This window comes from Spea bombifrons, chromosome 2 (genome assembly GCF_027358695.1).
Source record: "Spea bombifrons isolate aSpeBom1 chromosome 2, aSpeBom1.2.pri, whole genome shotgun sequence".
In the NCBI taxonomy this organism is placed as follows: domain Eukaryota; kingdom Metazoa; phylum Chordata; class Amphibia; order Anura; family Pelobatidae; genus Spea; species Spea bombifrons.
In genome coordinates this window covers 28,809,808-28,828,371 of record NC_071088.1, presented here as the reverse complement: position 1 = coordinate 28,828,371, position 18,564 = coordinate 28,809,808, and the positions used below count along the sequence as shown (strand labels likewise).

Here is an 18,564-nt window from a genome sequence, read left to right as displayed (position 1 = left end):
TATGTTTTAAGAGCCCAAATCCAAAACACAACATCTAGGTGACAAACTACACTGTCATGTCAAGTCATCAGACGTGTATACCAAACACTGAGAAGGATTAAGATTATCTACTCATTATGTAGGCATAATGTTCAATACATTTGTTTGGGTGATTATTAGAATTAATTGAAGATCAGACCACAGGAACAGGAATCACAGATGGGGTTATTCACGAAACGTAAAGTTGAGGTGGGGTTTCGATTCACGGAGCTCACAATACATAATTAAGGTTGACAACAATGAGCTTCTGCTACAGGAAGCACTTGGCCAGCCCTGTATAAAGTATAATCATTAAAGTGGGAAATCTGCAGGAGAGTTGTGGTTTCAACTCCTGAGGCAAGAACAGATAGTTTAGCTTTGTATAATGCTTACGTAAATCAGTAAGATTTCTTGACATTCACCTCATTGATTGTACTATTATCCAGAGTGACATTTGCTCTTCTAACACAAGAAGCTCACCGGGGGTTGGCCCATAAGGAATTCAACTACTACTACAACAAAAATTCAGTGGGGGTCGTAATATGCCACAAGGTTACTTACTCTAAACTATCCCAGATAATCCGACTACTCTGATAATCTGTGGTCCAAATGCATGTGGGTTCCCTTTCATATTTTGTAAAGAATATATGTGCACCAGCTGCTAAGGCCACAAAAAATGTATACCATTATCGCAATACAATTTTCACTGAATCCCCTTGTCCTAGCAAAAACATGCAAAGGACCACTGCAATATTCACATGTATAATGTAAAATCTTTTGAGCAGGGTCCTCCTTATCTTTTGTTTCTGAATGTGAAAATTGTAATGTCATGCACTATTTGTCCATTGTACAACACTGCAGAATATGATGGTGCTTTATAAATCAAAAAATCATAACATAAAACAGTGGTTTGCATTACATTTTACAGATCAGCATTATGTTCCTGTGTTGAGTCTTCTGAAATCAGCTGGGGTGCAATTCAGGGCAATTTGGGGAATCCATGAATTACCTGAGCATTTTGACTAATGGCTCACAGGAGCTTCCAAGTACTGTCAGCTAACCTTCAGAATTTTGGACTCAGTGTCAGTGAATTTGTCACTAAATGTTACTAACATAACTAACAGATTCACGGCTAGCTACCGCATCATCAAATGTCAAATACATTTTCATACTATTTTAGATTTTATTCACAATCATCAATCAGAACTGAAATTATATGTGTTCTGCTTTACAGCTGAGCAATGCTAAATTGAATGCTAAATATTTTAAATAAATATATTTCTCACTGCAAAGACTAAACCAATAAAATAATAACTGTTCAATTTATATTAAAGTTAAAAAGTGACTTACCTATTTGGAAAGACACTGTTCTGAATGTTCTCTTTTTTGTGTGTATACTATATCTCTAAAAGTTTATGAATGATTCTGAACCTTAGGTGTGTGAGCCAGTGAAAGACACAATTCGTGAGGCTGTAACTGGTTAAAGTTCACTGTTTGTCATTTGAACCAAAGCTGCTCAGAGGAATTTACACATGTAAGAGTTCAATTTCTATTTACCTTGTGTAAATTATAGCAGATTGTGCTGGGAAAGCAAAGAATTTAGATATGCAGAACATAGTGCCAGAAGGCAATTGTAAAGTGAAAAGGTTAATAGTGTTAAGACATGTCATGTTGGTATAAGGGGTGAATGTTGAGGAAGGGTTTAATAAGCAATTATTCTCTGCATAAGTAAGTATAACTTTAAATCCAAATTATGTCATGTAGAGTGTTCTAGTGCAGTTGAACATAGTTGAACATGTTCTTGAACCTGAGATGTTGCAAGCTTGAGAACCTTGGCTGACGGGCAATGATGTATCCTGGCAGCGGCGCAACTAGAAACCACAGGGCCCAGGAGACCCCAGTAGTTACGCCAGTGTATCCTGGTCTAGGCTGACTAGGCCCAGGCCTAGGGTGGCAAGTCCAAGAGGGCACCAGTCCTCCTAGCACAAGACCAGGGGCCAGATTATCCTCTTAGGCTATCAGGCCCCCGGTGTCCTGCTGCACAATGGGCTGGTTACAAAGGAGATCTTGCTCAGCACAGCCACCATAGACTTCTTTAAGGTGCTTCAAGCCTTTAAGTCATGGCGTGCCAAGATATGACATCAAACGGTAAGATCAAGAATTAACAACAGTATTTACCACAGTATCAGGACTTTGTATGTGTTTGATTTTTTATAACAAATACTTTACTATAATTACAAGGGACTAAAGGTCAAACTAGGGGCTACCCAGTGCACAAAGGCACTAAAGGTTTCAGGATTTTTTTTTAATATTAATATTAACTAAAATTAAAGTACAAGAGGTTCTGCTTACACTGACCCATCCTCTCTTAAACCCTCTATAAACCTCTCTTAAAACCTTTATATATGTTGACCATAACTTTATGGGTTTTAGGTAGACAATTGAATGCCAACGCGTACATGTGCAGAAGGCAGAACTAATATTAAAGGTTGATATAAAAAAGTTTTAATAAGAACAATGCTTATCTTTGTTTCTGAAAATCACAGTATGTGTTTATTATTTTTACATCAACACCATCATCTAGGCTGCATCTTATGATTTGTTTTTGATCACAAGATAAACCATTCAGAGGAACAAGGCCAAAGTTATGAAAATGAAAGCTTAGTAAAGAATAAACTGGAAAAAACTAGGGTATGAAGTAACAGAACCTCAGTAATTTGTTCCCAATTATCCACCACCTAGGTTGAACCTTAAGGAACAGGAACAACAGTCAACGTTCAAATAATTTCATTTCCTCCAGTTCCTTTTTTTTTGAGAAAGCTGCAAAACTAGTAAATCAAGAAAAAGTATACATTCTAAGACTAAAACAAAAAATGTATAAGAAAAAAACAAAGCCTGAGATATTTGGATACTCCTCCTCCCATTCCTGTATTTGCTCCTTTCTGTCTCCAACTTAACAGGCCACACTTGTACCGTATTTGCTCGATTATAAGACGACCCTGATTATAAGACGACCCCCCAAAATCTAAATATTAATTTAGGAAAAAAACAAAAAGCCTGAATATAAGACTACCCTATAGGAAAAAAAAGTTTTACTAGTAAATATTAATTCATGTAAACAATATTTTCATATTTAATAAAAGCTATGATTGAGAAAAATATATATTTTTTTATTTCCTTTTATTTGCCAACCTGCCCCCCCAGTTATGCACATCTGCCCCCAGGGTTGCCACTCTGCCCCTAGAAATGCCTTATACCCCCTATTTGCCACTCTGCCCCATGATGTGCCTTTTAACCCTCTATATGCCACTCTGCCTCCAGAAATGTCTTATACCCTCCTATATGCCACTCTGCCCCATGATATGCCTTTTAATCCCCTATATGCCAGAGTGGCATATAGGGGGTTAAAAGGCATTTCTGGAGGTATATATATATATATATATATATATATATATATATATATATATCTGCTAACAGCAATCACACTCCTATCAAGCCAAGGCAGCCAGTACATGCTGGAACCTGAGGATGATAGGGGTGTGAGTACAGCCTCCCTATGCCATGCTACCACCACCACCACCCTTACACATCCATACTAACACACACTCATTCACAAACATTGAAATACTCATTCATTCCATTAATCACACATACTTCACACATTAATCACAAAAACCCTCCCCCACCCCCTTACCTGAACTGCAGATCTCCCACTCGAAGACTTCTGCAGGGTCCCGGCTGTGCATGCAACTTCTCTGGCCCCGCCCCCAGAGGAAGGAGGGGGGAGGCAGAGTTATGTGACACGCTGCTAGCTTCTTGTTCTCCTGCTGCTCGCGATCAAAGCCGGGTAAGTAGCATGGCCCCAGCAGACATTTTGAGGTCTGATTAGAAGACGACCTCGATTGTAAGACGAGGGGTATTTTTCAGAGCATTTGCTCTGAAAAAAACCTCGTCTTATAATCGAGCAAATACGGTATTTTAAGTTGGCAGAGCTTTTCAGTGCATTACACAAGAGAAGGACCACCGTGGCAAAAATGTATAGCTGGCTAAAAGCATCTTCCTCAAAGATAGGGTAAGTAAGTACGTCTAACTGGAAAAAAAAATGCATCTATACATGGTAAATTTGGACATTCTTAGATGAATACAGGGGACTAGAATTGCCAATCCCACTTCCAATCACTTCAATTTTAAAATCTGAGAAGCTTCAACATTACTTTTGCGATGACTGTTTCAAGGATTCCTGTCTCTGGCTGGCTGCTTAACGCGTCAGTCCACGGAAGAGGTTGGGCATTGCAGCTTCTACTAAAATATTTTAATATGCATTCTTTGTTTAAAAGGCTGCCTGTGCCAGCACAGTGACCCTACACTATTTGTAGAGTTTCAAGGCCATGTGAAGTAGAAGAATGTTCCCGTGTATGTTAATATGTAACTCAGTAATTTAACTTAGCCCACCTGTGTTAATGCAGTGATTATCTACTAACTGCTCCATGTAACTTAACCACAGTAAATACTTTCAAGATAGGTTGTAACGCCGATTATATAGAGCAATATGACTCGACAGGTACTCACAATATCCGCAACTAGCTTGTGCCTTTCAACAGGGTAGTTTAGAGACAGACTTTTACCCACATAAACCACCCACTCCCTCGTACTTACCATGAAGCTTTACTATCTATGTAATTACATGTTAATTAGAGGAATTCTAAAATATTGTCAGGTTGCTGCATTGGAGGAACAGGTAGGCCACTACTTGCTGTGACAGCGCGTAAAAGGACTACATATGAAGAAATGCCTATTACGACAAGGCACAATCCTTTATAATACTGCTGGAGTGGTGAGAGGGAGTTAAAAGGAGACATGTAAAATTTCTGTAAATTTTAAAGCCATGGAAAAAACAGGTTTTGTTCACGAAAAAATTGAAATGTTTAGAAGAATTTAAAAAAAAATGCAGAGTGGAGTAGTTTTACAAATGATTGCGTTACGCTGGGAACATGAAATGAAGTGTATATAAAAGTTTCATGCTTGAAATAAAAGTACAGCTTATTCAGTAAATAATAAACTAAATTTGATTTTTAAAACTTTATTTTTTTTGTATATGTTAAGAACATTTTAACTATACATGAGAACAGGTAACGCTCCTAACCCTTTCCTTCAAATGCAACAAAATAAATGAAGAAACCATCAACTAAAAAAAAAAAAAAAGATCTCCTCTAATTCTCCTACATGAATTGGACTGGGAAAGCGATCACAAACGCCCCAATCAGGTTTGCACTTTAGCCCCAATTGCAAATGAAATAGTGAAGTAATTGGAATTGTTTGTGCCGGCTGGATGTGGACACATTGCATCTTTCATAAAGGTCTTCATGTAATATAGTTTGAATGCCATGTCATAAACGTATTATTTCTCATTGTAGAAAAAGATATTCCACACTCATTTTGTTTGAATTTTTCCAGAAAAAAACCTTTGGGGAAAAAAAAAACCCATGAAAAAACCTGTTTTCCCCCCAATTTTCCCAGACCTTCCCCTCTCTAGTTTAAAGTAGGCTGTTTAGGAATGTAGTACACAGAAGATAACAGAAAAATAAATGTTTACACACAGTGAGCCTATTTTGAAAGGTCAATGATAAAAGCAACCTACGTGCAAAAAAAAAATAATCAATAATTCACATATATTCTGTATTTGCCAATGTATGTTTTGCGCAAAAAAGAAGTCCAATAGCAATCCTATAACTTCACCTCTTTACCAGATATATCATTTTGTCTTAGTCTGTCAATTCAAGTTTTGTCATATTCCTTGAATATATGTATTGTGTGAAGCGTTGCGTACATTGTTGGTGCTATATAAATAAAATATATTAATAATAATCCCTAGTTCAGTAGTTTCTTACGGTTCATTTGAGCTTTTGAAAATGATGCCATAAGTAACATGTAACTCAAGCAATAAGAAAACAAAAACCCAATAAGTGATCTGTAACCTACAGGAAAAAAGCACATGGGAAGTCTATACAAATTTAAAATGAACAACTAATTTGCCATAATTATCTTGCCTGTTCTTGATACTGTGCTAAAGAGCAATTCCATAATTAAACATTAATATTACTGGGAAAAAAAAACATGAATAAAGGGTAAACTGCTATTCCATTACAGAAAAATGAATGGCCAGCACAATTAAATTATTGAAACCTTCTAGAGATTAACTGTGAATAACTATGGGTGATTAATAGGTGGGCGCCGTGTGGTTTATAATGTGCATCTCCAGAAAGGACTGTTGCAAGTAGTTAGAAAAAGCATCATATTGTTGAGGCTTCACCTAGAGTATTGCGTACAGTTCTGGAGACCCCATCTCCAGAAGGTTATTGACACGTTGGAGTTCAGAGGAGAGCTTCAAAAATGATAAGTGGTTTGCGGGATAGAAATTATCACGAAAGGTTAAGGGATCTTAGTATGTATAGCTTGGAGTAAAGAAGACATAGGGAGATTCAATAGAAACATTTAAATACTTAAGGGAATTTAACAAAGTACAGGAGGCAAGCTTATTTGAAAGGAGGAGCAATGCTAGAACAAGAGATTATGGTCTAAAACCAGAGGGTCAGAGGCTTAGATGTAATGTTAGGAAGTTCTACGGAACAGTTTCTAAGCATAAGTGGTGGAGGCTAATACTGTGAGGGAGTTAAAACAGGCATGGGATAGACAAAGCTTTGCTCACTATAGGTCCTGACCAAAGACTGATAGGGGTTTAAACCCTTACATCAGGAAAATGGGCAAACTAGATGGGCCGAATGGTTCTTATCTGCCGTCAAATTCTATATCTATATCTTCCAAATTTACCTCTTTGGGGCACAAATCCCACTGTTCGTCTTTTCCCCCCGATGCCCCTATTTTCTAAGAGATTAGAATGTTTGAGAGCATACTGCATACTCTTCTGCAGCCTAAAATGTCACAATAGTGTGTAACAATACATTGAAAACAGCAGAAAATGTCTTGTTATACTACTTGATGAATTTGGACAATTTAATGTCCCATACAGCCATACCAAAGAGAATGATGTACTTTTTATGTATTCTTTACCAGTAACGAAAAAAGCACACTTATCTTTAGAAGATGCAGCAGCTCCAGAGCTGTAACATACTGTCCCCTCAATGATTCGCTATTCATGCTAGTTTTGGTTGCTTAAAGCAAAATATCCCAACCAAAATCAGTGCATGTGCATGCTAGGCATACCTGGGAACTCTCCAGCTTGTCTCCCTGACCTCAGAGTTCCTGGGAAGAGGAGATAATCCCTTCACGCATTTGCACAGGAAAAAAATGTCTGTAAAGGTGACATTCCGCAATCATATGAATAAGTGCATATAACAGCTGGAGTGTCTTTTAAACCAAGGTTGACACCAAAAGATTATTGATTTAAGATGCATTGAATTATCCGTAAAAAGTGTATAATTTAGCAGCATTTTTTTTAACATTTGTGCTTACAAAGTCCAATAACAAAATCCTCGAACTTTCTTTTCCAGTAGATGGCCACTTGCTTACAAATTGGATTATTATTTTGTTAAGAAGGAATCTCCTAATGAGATAATCACCAGTAAGTACTAAATCACATGAAGCGGTTATCATTTTAGATTGCCAAAAAGCGGGCATTAATAAGCCTTGGATACATGTTCTCACGAACTCTAGTGTAAATTAAATATTTTTAATTGTGGAATGCTTGGCATTTATTCTATTTTACATGAGGATTATGATCTATTTCCAACCCTGATAGAAGATCACACCGATAAAAATAGATAATGTCTTCTACCAATAATTTTGTATGAGGCATATAAATGATTCACAATTTTACCAGTTTTAGGAGCTTAGTAAGGTGCATTTGGGCTTTCACATCCAGTTTACATATTGCCCTCCAGGGGGTAGAAAGGTAGTCATGTAAGAATCTGGACCCTTCCTGCGTTTCTTTGATGAAGCCCTCCGGAATTACTGCAATACCGGGTAATTACATACAGAAAAAAGCACAAGACAAGCTCAACTGAGAATGGACAGAATTTAAATAACCTGCCGTACATTGAATCCCTGCTTGGGAGAGAGAGAGAGAGAGAGAGAGAGAGAGAGAGAGAGAGAGAGAGAGAGAGAGAGGAGAGAGAGAGAGAGAGAGAGAGAGAGAGAGAGAGAGAGAGAGAGAGAGAGAGAGAGAGAGAGAGAGAGAGAGAGAGAGAGAGAGAGAGAGAGAGAGAGAGAGAGAGAGAGAGAGAGAGAGAGAGAGAGAGAGAGAGAGAGAGAGAGAGAGAGAGAGAGAGAGATTTTAGCTCCTCACTGTTTCCATTACAGAGGGAACACCTACATCAGTTTATCAGGATAGTCCTGACGGCAAGAACAGTTTCTGTCCATTGCACAGGTATCCAACAACAGACCAGCTCACAATTGCTTGGTCATTGGGCAACTGGTTTCTGAGAATAAGGATGCCTTCAGAGATGGTGTTGTAGGTGAAAGTACAAAATTAACACTACCACTTTGAGCTATTCATATATAAAAATGTTAAATATGTTTAAAATTTCAATTTCCCCTTAATCCACCGCCTAATTCACAATAATATTTGGTTCAAAGAAATGATGAGCCTAATCCTAGTTTTGCATTAGGATAGATATACCTATTGGGGTTGTATAACATATGTGACTGAGACAACAGATTATTACAGGGAACTTTCATTGGCATCTGATATTACAATGTAGTTATTGTTTCGTATCCCCCCAAATATAATTCATTATTTATAAAGACCAGTTTTCAAAGAAAGGGAGTCATCTAACAGGCTATTTTTTTCTGATTTTTTTTGTAAATAAATCAGCTGTATACCGGATCATATTACGCTAATCTGCTTTTGCCACGATAAAATCCCAATATGAATACACTTAGCAATGGATTTCTCTCTAAACATCTGCTCTGCTTACATGTAGTAAACTAACTACAGTAAATAAGATTGTTGCCTCTTTATCTCTGAGGCATAGAGCGCAGATTTCTCAACACTGCTTTTTATTTAGATAAAAGGTCAATATTACAGTTTTGAGATGTGTGTGGGCAATAAGAGTAACAGTTAAAACATGTTGGACAGAAAGCCAAGTCATATGCCATGTATCTCAGAGCTCAGCTATAATTAAATCATTTTCTACATAGAAACAAAAACGTAAACTCTGGAGAGTACTGTGACACAAAGACCGAATAAGGATATTGTCTAGAATTTTAAATTACAAATGTGCCTTTTTAGCAAATGTCTTCTATGCCATGGACCTAATGAACAGCTGCTGTACCTTATGTCCTTATATCTACTGCCTGGCAAAATACAAAATCCCCTCACTTGGGGCCTGCATTGGTTCCAATGAGCCATAAAAGCTTTCTATCCTTATTTTCTTCTTCATTACCTCCTACTGCATTTACTAAAATGGAGTCTAACTACTGACATTCATCAAATAAATCCTTTTATAGAGACTTTTGAGGTCAGGAAAGCTACAGCACCCCAACAAAAGGGTATCTCCATATCTGGGAGTTCCCCGGGGTTTACCAGTAGACTCTGGGTGAAGTGCCACTTCTCCTGGTCTGTGGGTCACTAAGGGGAACTCCTGGTCGCGGGCGGGGCTTTGTGGCACGACCCAATACCCACTCACTTTCCCTTTAAAAACTAGCGCATGTCCGGCAAACTCAACGGGACCTCCTACCCACATCTCACAAATGGATGGATACCTCTTTGACAAAGAACTATATCTTCTCTTTGACCAATAGGGCTATATCAATCATCCTGTAAACTGGATCTCTTTATGTATTTAACTGCTTTTATCATATCCTCTCTTTCTCTTCCCTACTTCAGGCTGTACATATTAAGATTCCTTGACCTTTTCCTGACCATTTTTACCGTGAAAATAATGTAGTAGCCCTTCTCTGAACTATCTACAGATTGTCAGTATCCTTCTCAACATGGGTTCTCCAGGACTGTACACAAAACGCTAGGTGAAGCCTGACCAGAGATCTGTAGAGTGGCAGAACCATCACTGTTTTTCTACCACTAATGCCTCTAGCTATACAACACAGCACCATGCTTGCTTTTTTCAGATGCTTTGTTACATGGCCTGCTTACCACAGGAAATAATTACTCCAAAGTCCCTCTCCTTTGTTGTCACATACAGAACAGTGCACCCAATGTTATATTTTGCCCTTGGATTTTTACTTCCTAAGTGTATTATTCTACATTAACTGCAGATGCCACACCATGTACTTCAATTTAAGAAAAAGTCATATCTACAAATCTGTATACAAACGGCCAACTTTTTGGGGTTTTCAATGTCATGTTTGAAATTCAATGGTCAGTTTTCATTGGAGATAATTTTTAGAGATGGTAAAGCAGTTCTCAAACTGTACATTTCTGCTGCTGGAGACAGCATGCTTTGTGTCAGCAAATGGTTTTCAATGTAAAGGTGAGAAATGACACCTCAGATCTACAGGGCATGAAAAAGACACTTTTTTGATAAGGTCAGAAGTAGAGAGGAAATTCTGAGCTTTGAATGTAGCTTTGAGATCTAAAATTCTTATTTCAAAATGCACAATAGCTGCTGACACTTAGGACTTGTATAAAAACAGTATGATTTTAATCATAGGTGCCCATATTAAGCCTCTGTGTACCAAAAATGAAAAGCACTGGAGTTAATTCACTATAGGCAGAGTCATCAGGAGAGTTATGGTTATAACACCCTCATTTCAGTATTCATTATAAAGGACAAAAACTAGCAACGTTGGGTTGAGATTGACATGTATAATGTGTAATTAAATGGGTAAGAAGACTTTCAAGAATATTAAATTCATTGAAAATATAACTCTCCAGCAATCTCTCCTGACGACTCTCCTTTAAGTGAAAATAAGTGAAAGTCATCGCTGAAGTAAGCGGTGAGCGCTAACTTTCCAGAACGGGTTTGTGTGAAGAGCTGGAGTTCCCAGTTTGTCCAGATGCCTGTAATTAACGAGTAACGGGTATTTATTACTGCTTATCCTAGGTGGATAGGTTTTTTCCCTGACAAAAAAAAAATGGGCAAACATATTTAAGAACCAAAAAAAACCCCACTGGGAGCTACAGTAACAACTGCTGACATAGTATGGTGGTAATTAGCTCCAGAAGGATGGTAACCCTACATGCAACTTTCTTTTTTACAAGAAGCATGTTCATTAGCAAAAAAAAAATCTTTACAAGAAATAGTCTGGTCCTTTAACCGTACCGTCTAGAAGAATATGATTCTCATTAATGCTCATCGAAAAAATGAAATTATGTTTAAACATTTCTCCTGAAATACAATGAGCCCTCTCAGCTTGTTAGAGGCCACTCAACTACTTAGCTTGCACCATATGTTAGAAGGTCTGCCTATGCAATCATCTGAACACAGGGATCAGGAGAAGCTCGCTAAATTAACCACGCTGCATTACAGTGTGGGAGGCAAGCTCAGAACAGATGCTGACAGAAATAGCCAATCTATATGCAGAAAATGTACTGTAATTTAAGAAATCTCAGGGAGAAAAAAAATTGGTTGTGCTTCCCAACAAAAAAAATATATATTACATTGTCAGATGGAAGTCTTTTGCATAGAATGGAAATTACAGTAATGGGCCCTTACATACACTATACAGACAAAAGTTTTGGGACACACCTCTTAAATTATTGAATTCAAGTGTTTCAATCAGACCCATTGCCACAGGTGTATAAAGTCAAGCACCTAGCTATGCAGTCTGCATTTACTAATATTTGTGAAAAAATAGGTAATTCTTAAGAGCTTGGTGAATTCAAGCATGGAACTGTGATAGGCTGCATCATTGCAAATAGTAAGTTCATGGAATTTCATCCTGGCTAGATATTCCACAGTCAACTGTAAGTGGCATTATTGGAACGTGGAAGCATTTAGTAACAGCAGCAAGTCAGCCACAAAGTGGAAGACCACGTAAAGAGTAGCAAGCCTCACATCACCAAGAACAATGAAAAGCATGGAATCCAGTGGTGTAAAGCACACCGGCACTAGACTCTGGAGCAGTGGAAACGTGTTCTGTGGAGTGACGAATCACACTTCTCTGTTCGGCAGTCTGATGAGTGAGTCTGGGTGTTGGCGGATGCCAGGAGAACGTTACCTGCCCAATTGCACTGTGCTAACGGTATAGTTTGGTGGGGGAGGGATAATGGTCTGTGTCTGTTTTTCAGGGATTGGGCTAAGTCCCTTACTTCCAGTTAAGGGAAATGTTAATGCTTCGACAAAGCAAGAAATTGTGGACAATGCTATGCTTCCAACTTTGTAGGAACTGTTTGAGGAAGGGCCTTTTCTATTCCAACATAACTACCTCAGTGCACAAAGCAATGTCCATAAAGACATGATGGGAGGAGTTTGGTGTGGAAGAACTTGACTGGCCAACACAGAACCCTGACCTCAACCCCATCGAACACCTTGAACTGGAATGGAGATTGCGAGCCAGACCTTCTCGTCCAACATCAGTGCCTGACCTCACAAATGCTCTACTGGATGAATCTGCAAAAATTCCCAAAGAAAGACTCCAAAATCTTGTAGAAGGCCTTCCCAGAAGAGTGGAAGCTGCAAAGGGGGGCACTAACTACATATTAATGTCTATGTATTTAGAATGCAATAGCATAAAAGTCCCTGTTGGTTTAATGGTCAGGTGTCCCAATACTTCTGTCCATATACTGTAATGTATGTCAATAACCCTGTACGCTAGTTAGCTTAATCTATTTTGAATAGCAGCTTTAGCAGCTATATAGCAGCTTTAGTGATATATAAAGTAAGCCCTTTAATACTTGATAAAGAAAAGCTTTGAATTCCCATCATGAAACACTGTGAATTTCTGTGTATCTGTTTTAAAAAATCCAGAGTATTGCAGTATGCAATGATACCTTTTTTAATGGACTAACATGATATTTAAAAGACCAGCTTTCAAGAGTTTTCCTGTCTTCTTCGTGTGTGAAGCAATATTTGTTTCGATATAAACAAATCACATTGATGCAAGGTGATATGTGTCAAGTATAATGACTAACAGAGAAATTATGACAAATTACTGACCAAAGAAATATAACTATTGTAACAAGAATAAAAGCCAGCTTGCTGCACTCAGCTTTACAGCATCATGGTGAAGCCACGTGGGAGCAGCAGTCATACACCTTCTCTGACTCCGGCTCCCAGGGCCAGTCATTGGAAATAAGAGGATCTCTACTATCGGCCCAGAATTCTCAGTACCTGCAAAAAAAGGAACAGTGGGGCGGCTACAAGGGACAACAGAACTGTCACAAAAAACCCGTGACTGCTGGGAGGTCTGATATTGCTCCATCATAATCTTGTGATATTCTTGTTAAAAACTAAAACTAACACTAGCAAGCCCTAAACCAGCTAGCACCCGAGGCATGAATCCACTCAGTTGCCTCACACGCACACCGTGTCCTTCTTCTACGTTTAGATGTCAATATAGATATGGACATCTTATGCATTAGTGTACCAGGTACCAAACCTACTTTCAGACATTGGGGAGTTTTTTCTGGGGGGAATGCCTATGCCGTCCTGGTCCATCAAAAACGTATTTGAAATCTGGAATATGTGTCATACCACCCCTTAAAACTGCTATGCTTATGAAATAGTTTACTTTTATACTCCATAAAGTAGCCTTTTTTCTATTTTTACTCTATATACAACAAAGGCTAGACTTAGAATGAACCATGTATTTAACCACAGCAAATGGAATACAGTCAAATACTAGTAAGTGATGATGGAATTCTTACGCAATTCAATAAGAGTGGGTAAGTCCAAAGAACTAAGTAGCTATGGCTCCTAAAATGTTATTGCTCGCTCAGAATAATCTTATGTTAATCTCTATGAATGCATCCCTTATGGAATTCCTCAAACTTTCTTCTGGCTAGAAACTTTCTATGTTTTCTTAACAGCTTTGAAATGCACAAACATATCAAGTGCAAAATGAAGGAGGGAATATACGGTATTCATAGAAATACCAGGTTTTTTTTTAACAAACATTTACTTTTTTCTTTTTTAATTATACACACCACATACAGACATCCTCTGTCACCAAAAAAATAGGGATAAAAAACGTAAAATATACACACTAATAACTTTTTTGTGCTGTAATTGACTTGTGTTTAACCCAAATATACGCATAAGGATAAGAGGATAAGGTCTGAAGTGTTCCTACTCGTGTTCTATAGAAGCGTATTATTCCTTTGTGATTGACAAGAACGGCCTTCAAACACTGACAAGTTATTCTAAGCGATGTCTCATTTCTAAGAGCTACAGTGAGTCACACATGAGAAATCAGGCAAAATAAAACTGATAGAAACAGACAAATGAATGTCCCAAATTAGAAGCCATTTTTCACATTTTTAATTAACGACTGCACACGTTTACTCCGCTTTATCTACATTACTGCTTCTGAAAATTCTGGAAGCCAACAAAAACAAATAAAGAAGCTGAGACCTAGATGAGCAGTGCTTGGATTGCGGCCGTCATATGCAAGGAATAAACGAGCTCCGCACAGCTATGCACTTTCATCACTTTCCAAGTTTAGATTTCGCATAAACACGTCTGCTTGGCTGCTTAGAATGCAGATAGGTTAGTCATGTGGAACCATACACCCTATTTGACTATTGTGTGCTAATAGTGCAACTAAATTGCATTGCATAGTAGATACATGAAAGACACCACTGGATAGCAAACTACTGAAAACATAAATTTCTGTGACTTGGCAAAATCAAGAAACCACAGGGAAAGAGCGTAGGCGTCTCAGATTCTGATTTATTTAAATACGAGTTGTAGCACAGTGCTCTCCCTACCTTATAGGTTTCTTGTTAACGTGTTTTGTTAGCAGTTAGCATTGCCGTGAATCACAGCAGTTAGTTGAACAGAACTACATAAAGAGTACTGGCATTTATAAGCCAATATGCATTTGCTGAACCTGTGTTTCAAGCATAAAATAAATGCATTTTAATGCATACAAAAAATATGCATTAGACCAATATGATAAAGCCACGTGTTGAACCAGTTTAGCTGTCAATCACTTACGATTAAAATACTAGTTATGATAACAAGTATAAACATATAAGGTCTTGAATGTTAAAAGGTTTCCGTAATCTTGTCAATCATGTGTACATCAGCAGTGTTGTGCTAAGAAGCTCATGTGACATCTCCAATGCCATCAACAAGAGAGGTGGAGTGGGTGTTAGAGCTGAGCCAACTACAACTGTTCCTCTCATTTATTATTTTAATCCATACAGATGCATGAGAGGACTTTTTGCTATAATGTGGGCAAGTCAAGATCGACTCTCATACGGCCCTAATTTTAAGGCTGGGAAATAAAATGATGATCATGCAAATCTTCAATTTCTGAGTAATTAGCAGGAACCTTACAGGGATTGCATACTGTCCCTAACAGTCTTACCAATGAGTGAGTCCTCTGGTCCAACAATTCTCACCACAAATTGGCTGCTTGAAATTAGTTGGAGCGGTTTGACCCCCCCACGACAAGCCAGAGCTGAAGCTGACTAGCAGTAAGTATTGTGTGTCAGGAGATGTGTTTAACCGAACATATCTCCTGCATAGAAAGTAGCTAGGGGCCAAAAGAGCAAGTGTATATGGGGAAGAGTATGCAGAACTTCTTCATACATTAGCGAGGAGGGCACCGTGTAAATTTAAAGGGACCTCTCAGCTATCATATGCATCATTTAAGTAGCATGATACATTTAGGAGATCGTAACCTAAAAATAACTAAGCTATATGAAACAATTTATTAATAATAATAATAAATGAAGCCCCATAACCTAGGGCTCGACAAATCCCAGACGCCAGGTCGCCATGGCGACAGAGAATTTTGTCCTGGCGCCTAGGTTTTGTCAGCCTCTTACATCCAGAAAAAATTGTGGATGTAAGAGGCTGAGTCACCACGCGGGGGCGCTGCTGCTGCTGTCTGCCCAGGAGTCTGGGCAGACAGCACAGCCACTCCGAGCCCACCCCCGAGCCTGAGATCACTCCTACTATACCCAATACCCCCCAGCTGCCTGATCGCTCCATGAGAGCGACAGTGCAGCGTTAACCCCTTCAATGCCGCCATCGTGGCATTTTAGGGGTTAATTCCCTGGGAAGCCCAGGCAGACCAGCAACAGCAAAAACGAGCCCCCACAAGCCCTTTGATGATTCCTGTAGGCATGGAAGCCTACAGCAGTCATCATAGACTCCCCCCTGCAGTGGCTGGTCTATAGACCAGCAATTGTGTCCCAGCTGCCAGAGGCAGCTTCAGGGACAGGGGAGAGGGTTATTTGGTCTCCCCATGAGTGTGGAGACCAGCCCCAACACTCCCCTGCTGCCTGATCGCTCCATGAGAGCGACAGCGCAGCGTTAACCCCTTCAGTGCCACAATTGTGTATGACACATTTGTGGCATTGCAGGGGTTAACATTTGGGGACTAAAGATCAGTCAATGCTGTGCTCCAATGGAACATCAGCATCGAAAGAGTTAAAAAAAATTTTATTAAAAAAAAAAAACAGTACTGACCTGAAAGTCCAGGGTGCTTCCAGGTCAAATGCTGTGAGTTTAGTAAGTGGGCTGATGATGATCAGATCACCCCTGACCAACTGTTAGTTTAAAAAAATCCTGGCTCCTAACTTTTTTACCTGGCGCCTAGATTCACAACAAATTTGTCAAGCCCTGCCATAACCCATTTCCTGAACATAAAAAATACTGTACAATATAAAAGGAACACAAACACCCTACTTCTGATACCACATTTCGGTTTAATGCAATGAACTAAAAAAAGGCTAAAACCTGAATTAGGACTAGCCAGCCATGCACATAAACCAACACTGAACAAGTGCCAGGCTTTTGTTACATAGGAAGGAAAGCTCCTTCCTCTCGATTTCCGATCCACCTTGTGCACTTTCCTTTGTGAATTTTCAGTTTACAACAACTCCCAAAGCTAGTAGCTAGAGTAAGACTGATAGCATTTGATGATGGCAATTTGTGAAATGGCGAGAGAGGAAAAGCAGCGAGACAGAAGGAATTGCCGGATCTGGTCTGATCGACAAGACAGCAACAGAAATGGCTGTTGCAGAGTGACAGACTGAAGAAAAGGAATAATATATTAAGGGCTAGTGAAGAGCAAGGACCTCAACTGTACTGTACTGAGGTCTAAATGTATTCAAATCTCCATTACAAGCTGCTTGATATTAAATTATGAATGTAATTAAATATATAAACTGAAGAGTAATTTGGTCCAGCTGTTTGGGGACACAACTCAAATGCAGAAAATTGTAATAAACAAATGTTTCCAGCAGAATATGGCCAAAGATAAATTGATTACTACAATAATCTTAATCTAGAACTTCCCATAGATCTGCAAACCACAGATACGGGATCAATGGAGTTATTTATAGACAGTAAAAAATATTAGAAGTAAAACATTGTACTTAAGCACAAACAAATATTGAATTTGTTATCTAGATCAACCAAAAATGATTAACAGCTGATCAAGAACAAAATTCAAGGATCCAATGTTTAAAGGGGAAGTACCCCTGCTGATATTTATTAGTAATATTCAGTTATTGTTTGGTGTGCGCAATACTAGACCCTGATCATTATTCTACACAGTTAAAATATTATGTACATGTTTACATTTTTATGGTAATAAACAGCGTTTTTTTAGTTCATGTAAAGTTAAAATAGGTACTCGTGATTTTGACAAAGGTTTTTTCAAGTAGCACAGTCAATAATTACTGGTTGGGAAAGGTCAAAACATTGTAATGTTGGTGTGAGTATATGTTATTTTGTGCTGATAATTGCAGAAGGCAATATTAAGCTGTCCATTGAGAGCTAAGATTTTTCTGTGTTTGGCGGACTGATACATTCTTTAAAACAATGCATTCTATTATTTTACTCTAAAGACAAGAGGTTGTTACCTTGTGTTTTGATGCACTGCAGTCCACCATGCCAATACCTGAAAGAAAAAAGAACACAATAAATAATGTAAATTAAATTAAAATTGCTGCTCCACTTAGACAATATAAATTAATTGCACTGTAGAAAATAAGCCTTACCAGATTATATACAAACACAAACTTTCAAGAAGTTGTAACCCACAATGACTGCTTTTGGGGCACATGACATTTAAGTGTTACAGCCAAAAACTTGATTAAATATATAGGGAAATGTTTGGGCATTCAAGAGTACTAGGGATACTGTTTCCAATGCATCCTTTACCTACAAAAGTCTTCTGCATGTAGGTGGAACAGTACCTTTAAAGAAAAAAAAAACAGTATTTTGCCTTTATATTTACATGGCACCATCTTTATGATTTTTTTCACAATGCCCAAGTTTCCTAATGCAAAAATATGAAGTTCATTTGCATTGAATACACTGCAAACTGCCACCAGTTCTGTGTCTATTGACCACAACAGGGACGAAACTCTGAAAAGCAAAGCATGTAAAGTCTTAAAGCATTTCCAGCATTCAGAAGAGTGGGTCTGAGTTACTAAAGCAAGCT

At 38.4% G+C, this 18,564-nt stretch overlaps 1 protein-coding gene across 6 annotated transcripts in view; it reads right to left on the bottom strand.

The window, feature by feature from the left end:
- CDKL5 (cyclin dependent kinase like 5) overlaps nt 1–18,564 on the bottom strand; it is a 118,947-nt gene that overhangs the window by 82,407 nt on the left and 17,976 nt on the right. For 5 of the 6 annotated variants that reach the window (XM_053457321.1, XM_053457326.1, XM_053457323.1 and 2 more), the window contains exon 2: nt 17,981–18,018. The gene's annotated coding sequence lies outside the window, so the exon portion shown is untranslated. Of the gene's footprint in view, nt 1–1,368; nt 1,448–17,980; nt 18,019–18,564 lie in introns of those variants that run through there. The other variant, XM_053457322.1, reaches the window with a different exon arrangement.